Here is a 7500-nt window from a genome sequence, read left to right on the forward strand (position 1 = left end):
TTGACTTAGACAAACGTATTTGATGCACAAGCTTACTTTCACATGGTCTTTAAAAACCTGGGAATGATGACCACTTTTTTGCTTCATTTTCAACCGATCGTTCCCATTGGAAAATATAATTTACTCACTTATGTATTATTACATATCATTTCACAATTGTAACTTTGATTAAAAACATGATTTTACTTAATGCCTGACAGCAACATAAAAATAGTACTTATAAAAGGTATGTCATGGTTATTAATGGGCTCGATTAGTTCTAGGATGCATATAGAATAGAATAGAATAGAAAGTACTTTATTGATCCCTGGCTCACAATAAACAATAAACACTTAGGTATTTTTTTACATGTGAATAACATAATTACAGTCTATTATACATCATTATTCACATGTGAATAATATAAATACAGTCTTTTATACAGCATTATTCACATGTGAATAATATAAATACAGTCTATTATACAGCATTATTCACATGTGAATAATATAAATACAGTCTATTATACAGCATTATTCACATGTGAATAATATAAATACAGTCTATTATACAGCATTATTCACATGTGAATAATATAAATACAGTCTATTATACAGCATTATTCACATGTGAATAATATAAATACAGTCTATTATGCAGCATTATTCACATGTGAATAATATAAATACAGTCTATTGTATAGCATTATTCACATGTGAATACTATACATACAGTTTATTATACAGCATTATTCACATGTGAATAATATAAATACAGTCTATTATACAGCATAATTCACATGTCAATAATATAAATACAGTCTAGGGACAAGCGGTAGAAATGGATGGATGGACAGTCTATTATACAGCATTATTCACATGTGAATAATATAAATAGTCTATTATACAGCATTATTCACATGTGAATAATATAAATAGTCTATTATACAGCATTATTCACATGTGAATAATATAAATACAGTCTATTATACAGCATTATTCGCATGTGAATAATATAAATACAGTCTATTATACAGCATTATTCACATGTGAATAACATAAATACAGTCTATTATACAACATTATTCACATGTGAATAATATAAATACAGTATTATACAGCATTATTCACATGTGAATAATATAAATACAGTATTATACAGCATTATTCACGTGTGAATAATATAAATACAGTCTATTATACAGCATTATTCACATGTGAATAATATAAATACAGTCTATTATACAGCATTATTCACATGTGAATAATATAAATATAGTCCATTATACAGCATTATTCACACGTGAATAATATAAATATAATGCATTATACAGCATTATTCACATGTGAATAATATAAATATAGTGCATTATACAGCATTATTCACATGTGAATAATATAAATATAGTGCATTATACAGCATTATTCACATGTGAATAATATAAATCCAGTCAATTATACAGCATTATTCACATGTGAATAACATAAATACAGTCAATTATACAGCATTATTCACATGTGAATAATATAAATACAGTATTATACAGCATTATTCACATGTGAATAATATAAATACAGTCTATTATACAGCATTATTCACATGTGAATAATAAATACAGTCTATTATACAGCATTATTCACGTGTGAATAATATAAATACAGTCTATTATACAGCATTATTCACGTGTGAATAACATAAATACAGTCAATTATACAGCATTATTCACATGTGAATAATATAAATACAGTCCATTATACATTTAAGTACAATCAAAAAGGAACATATGCATTATATATACTAGCCAATGTCTTAATGTACTGCACAATACTTTGACGTATACTTTTGAGAAGCAGCATCCTCTGCACTGAACTTTAGTGTTGTGTTTTGTCAGAGTTACACTTTTTAACAAACATTATAACAGTTTGGTGTTGTTTTTAAGCCATATTCATGCTCACACAGCACAATTTGGGTATATTTCACTGAGTGTGAATATATTAGAAGTCTTTCACTGGAACTTTTTGCACTTGCAAAAGAAAAAGAAAGGAACATTTTCGGGTTTTCTGCAAATTCTGAAAAATTCTCTAGTTTTTTGCTCTTTTTTGGGGGGGGGGGTGAGGAGTTTAGTGGGACGGTGTTGTAAAAAGCAGCGCTTCACATATGTAACTGACCGCGCTAAAACATGCTGGGTTGTTTTGATAACCCAATTTATGAGTTGCGAGTGTCGAGTAAAATTTTGGAGTTATTTTTATGAAGCGCAATCCATTTTTGGGGGTATAACAGTTTTTTTTTTAACTCAGTTTCTGGGTTTTCAGAACTATGAACCATTTTTTGGGTTGTTTTTCAGGGAAAAAGGCTTTTTTTGTTGTTAGTTAAAAAGGTACTTTTTTCTTGAAGGGAATTTTGTTAAGGATTAATCTCATGAACATTATTTACATGAACACATCTTATGCTGTATAGAACTACTATGACCATACACGGCAAAATGTCACTCATATCTTGCTTTTGAGTGTATTTTTATGGAATAAAATCATTTTGATCAGTAGTTGTGAAGGAGAAGGACAAACCAGCAGTAACATTTATAGTTTTTACCCAACTATTGGGTCAAGGAGTGCGAAATTGCGCAACCCAATAGTTGGGTTTGGAATAACCCAACATTGTAGTGAGCATAACTCAGCTTTTGTGTTAAATACATTCAACCCAGTACTTTGCTTGGGAATAACCCAACATTAAGTTATCATAACTCAACTTTTTGGTTAAATAATTCAACGCAAAAGTTGGGTTGATAAAAATTAACCCAAAATGTTGAGTTAAAATAACTCAAAAAAGGGGTTTGTCCTTTTCTGAACCAGCAGTTGGGTTCAAATTGGGTTATTTTTAACCCAACATTATTTAGTGTTTGTGGTGCTAAATATACTTCACTTCTTCCCACTCCTTTTCATTTATTTTCGACAATTTTCTACATTTTGTACAAACTATGACTAGCATTTAGTTCATTCTGTCATTGCTGACTAAGCATATTATTGTTAGCGTTACTCATATAAGCCACGGGTGTCCAAAATGAAAGCATGAAGGGCCAATGTGATACTTTTCATTTCCCAAACCAATACTTTAAATCTAGATTAGTTTCACCTTTTGGGCTCCCCTCAAGTTGGGTCCCAGGGATCATAAAAATTCAATAATAAGTCATATTATTTTACATTTTTCAACGCTTAAATGTGTAGCTCACCTTCAAATCTATCTGTCAATATAAAGTATTGTTTTAATGTGTAATGCCTTTTTTTTAGTAATTCATGACAACATTGATTTTGATTCATTATCATTTTTTGAGCAGGGATAGTTTAAAAAAAAAAATCTCACTAAAATCTTTAGGGATCCCTACTCATAAAAGTGATAAAAATAAGTTGCACATTTTATTTTTATTTTTTTTACTTTCAACGCTTAACTTTGTAGGCCAACTTCAAATCTCTTCACCGATTATACATTTTTATTATTTCTGTTTGTTTGTTTTATGCCCCTTTTGTCATAGAAACATAACAATTTCATGATGTGTTTTTTTCAACACTTAAATCTCGAGATCAACTTCAAATCTATCGTCGATATAAAGTATTTTTAAAATGTTTTATGCCTTTGTTGTTAAAGAAAACCCTGTTTTTTATGGCAAAACACACAATATGCAATATTTTTGGTCAACAGTTTATAAGTGTAATATTTGATGTGAAGTAATTGGAGCATTAAATATGTCAATAATTCATAACAGCATTGATTTTAATTCATTATTATTTTTTGATCAATGATCCTTTAAAACCTTTTGGATGTTTTGTGTCATGTTTGTGTGTCTTCTTGTAATTATTATTATTATTGTATTATTATTGTATCATTTTGTTGGACTGATTAAAAAAAGAAAATCCCACTAAAATCCTCAGGGATCCAAAAAGGTCCCAGTCATAAAAGTATGAGATTTTTTAATTTTTTTAATTTTCAACGCTTAATTCCCAAAATCAACTTCCGATTCATCCGTCAATTATACGTTTTTATTATTTGTTAACGTTTTTTTGTTTGTTTATGCCATTTTGTCACAGAATCTTTTTTATCAGGCAAGCGATATTTTCCCCAAAAATAATTCAAAAACGTAGTTTTTAATAGAGCAAACATGCAATATTTTCCCCAAATATATTTCAAAAACTTAGTTTTTTATCTGGCAAACATTCAATATTTTCCCCAAATATATTTGAAAAACTTAGTTTTTTATCAGGAAACATGCAATATTTTCCCCAAAAATTATTCAAAAACTTAGTTTTTTATAGAGCAAACATGCGATATTTTCCACAAAAATATTTCAAAAACTTAGTTTTTTATCTGGCAAACATTCAATATTTTCCCCACAAATATTTGAAAAACTTAGTTTTTTATAGAGCAAACATGCAATATTTTCCCCAAAAATATCTCAGAAATTTAGTTTTTTATAGAGCAAACATGCAATATTTTCCCCAAAAATATTTGAAAAACTTTGTTTTTTTTAGAGCAAACATGCAATATTTTCCCCAAAAATATTTGAAAAACTTAGTTTTTTATAGAGCAAACATGCAATATTTTCCACAAAAATATTTGAAAAACTTAGTTTTTTATAGGGCAAACATGCAATATTTTCCCCACAAATATTTGAAAAACTTAGTTTTTTATAAAGCAAACATGCAATATTTTCCCTTAAAATTCTTGAAAAACTTGTTTTTTTATAGAGCAAACATGCAATATTTTCCCCAAAAATATTTCAGAAACTTAGTTTTTTATAAAGCAAACATGCAATATTTTCCCTAAAAATGCTTGAAAAACGTGTTTTTTTATAGAGCAAACATGCAATATTTTCCCCAAAAATATTTCAAAAACTTAGTTTTTTATAGAGCAAACATGCAATATTTTCTTAAAAATTTTTTGAAAAACTTAGTTTTTTATAGAGCAAACATGCAATATTTTCTTCAAAAATATTTGAAAAACTTGGTTTTTTATAGAGCAAACATGCAATATTTTCCCCAAAAATATTTCAGAAACATAGTTTTTTATAGAGCAAACATGCAATATTTTCCCCAAAAATATTTCAGAAACTTGTTTTTTTATAGAGCAAACATGCAATATTTTCCCTAAAAATACTTGAAAAACTTGTTTTTTTATAGAGCAAACATGCAATATTTTCCCCAAAAATATTTCAAAAACTTAGTTTTTTATAGAGCAAACATGCAATATTTTCCCCCAAAATATTTGAAAAACTTAGTTTTTTTTAGAGCAAACATGCAATATTTTCCCCAAAAATATTTCAAAAACTTAGTTTTTTAAAGAGCAAACATGCAATATTTTCCCAAAAAATATTTGGAAAACGTAGTTTTTTATAGAGCAAACATGCAATATTTTCCCCATATATATATCTAAAAAAAACTTAGTTTTTTATCAGGCAAACATGCAATATTTTCCCCAAATATATTTCAAAAACTTAGTTTTTTTAGGGCAAACATACAATATTTTCCCCACAAATATTTCAAAAACTTAGTTTTTTATAGAGCAAACATGCAATATTTTCCCCAAATATATTTAAAAAACTTAGTTTTTTTAGGGCAAACATACAATATTTTCCCCACAAATATTTCAAAAACTTAGTTTTTTATAGAGCAAACATGCAATATTTTCCCCAAATATATTTAAAAAACTTAGTTTTTTTAGGGCAAACATACAATATTTTCCCCACAAATATTTCAAAAACTTAGTTTTTTATAGAGCAAACATGCAATATTTTCCACAAAAATATTTGAAAAACTTAGTTTTTTATAGAGCAAACATGCAATATTTTACCCAAAAATATTTGAAAAACTTCATTTTTTTAGAGCAAACATGCAATATTTTACCCAAAAATATTTGAAAAACTTAGTTTTTTATAGAGCAAACATGCAATATTTTCCCCAAAAATATTTCAAAAACTTCGTTTTTTATAGAGCAAACATGCAATATTTTCCCCAAAAATACTTTAAAAACTTGTTTTTTTATAAAGCAAACATGCAATATTTTCCCCAAAGATATTTCAAAAACTTAGTTTTTTATAGAGCAAACATGCAATATTTTTCCCAAAAATACTTTAAAAACTTGTTTTTTTATAGAGCAAACATGCAATATTTTCCCCAAAAATATTTCAAAAACTTAGTTTTTTATAGAGCAAACATGCAATATTTTCCCCAAAAATATTTCAGAAACATGTTTTTTTATAGAGCAAACATGCAATATTTTCCCTAAAAATACTTGAAAAACTTGTTTTTTTATAGAGCAAACATGCAATATTTTCCCCAAAAATATTTCAAAAACTTAGTTTTTTATAGAGCAAACATTCAATATTTTCCCCACAAATATTTGAAAAACTTTGTTTTTTGTAGAGCAAACATGCAATATTTTCCCCAAATATATTTGAAAAACTTAGTTTTTTATCAGGAAACATGCAATATTTTCCCCAAAAATATTTGAAAAATTTAGTTTTTTATAGAGCAAACATGCAATATTTTCCCCAAAAATACTTGAAAAACTTGTTTTTTTTATAGAGCAAACATGCAATATTTTCCCTAAAAATACTTGAAAAACTTGTTTTTTTATAGAGCAAACATGCAATATTTTCCCCAAAAATACTTGAAAAACTTGTTTTTTTATAGAGCAAACATGCAATATTTTCCCTAAAAATACTTGAAAAACTTGTTTTTTTATAGAGCAAACATGCAATATTTTCCCCAAAAAATATTTCAAAAACTTAGTTTTTTATAGAGCAAACATGCAATATTTTCCCCAAAAATATTTGAAAAACTTAGTTTTTTATAGAGCAAACATGCAATATTTTCCCCATATATACATCTAAAAAAACTTAGTTTTTTATAGAGCAAACATGCAATATTTTCCCCATATATACATCTAAAAAAACTTAGTTTTTTTAGAGCAAACATGCAATATTTTCCCCAAAAATATTTCAAAAACTTAGTTTTTTAAAGAGCAAACATGCAATATTTTCCCAAAAAATATTTGGAAAATCTTCGTTTTTATAGGGCAAACATGCAATATTTTCCCCAAAAATATTTGAAAAACGTAGTTTTTTATAGAGCAAACATGCAATATTTTCCCCATATATATATCTAAAAAAAACTTAGTTTTTTATCAGGCAAACATGCAATATTTTCCCCAAAAATATTTGAAAAACTTAGTTTTTTATAGAGCAAACATGCAATATTTTCCCCAAAAATATTTGAAAAACTTAGTTTTTTATAGAGCAAACATGCAATATTTTCCCCAAAAATATTTGAAAAACTTAGTTTTTTATAGAGCAAACATGCAATATTTTCCCCAAAAATATTTCAAAAACTTTGTTTTTTATAGAGCAAACATGCAATATTTTCCCCAAATATATTTCAAAAACTTAGTTTTTTATCAGGCAAACATGCAATATTTCCCCAAAAATGTTTGAAAAACTTAGTTTTTTATCAGGCAAACATGCAATATTTTCCA

At 26.9% G+C, this 7500-nt stretch overlaps 1 protein-coding gene across 3 annotated transcripts in view; it reads left to right on the forward strand.

The window, feature by feature from the left end:
* Positions 1-7500, forward strand: part of cnpy1 (canopy FGF signaling regulator 1) — a 75935-nt gene that overhangs the window by 25411 nt on the left and 43024 nt on the right. The gene's annotated exons all lie outside the window — the stretch shown is intronic.

This window comes from Nerophis lumbriciformis, linkage group LG33, assembly GCF_033978685.3.
Source record: "Nerophis lumbriciformis linkage group LG33, RoL_Nlum_v2.1, whole genome shotgun sequence".
In the NCBI taxonomy this organism is placed as follows: Eukaryota; Metazoa; Chordata; class Actinopteri; order Syngnathiformes; family Syngnathidae; genus Nerophis; species Nerophis lumbriciformis.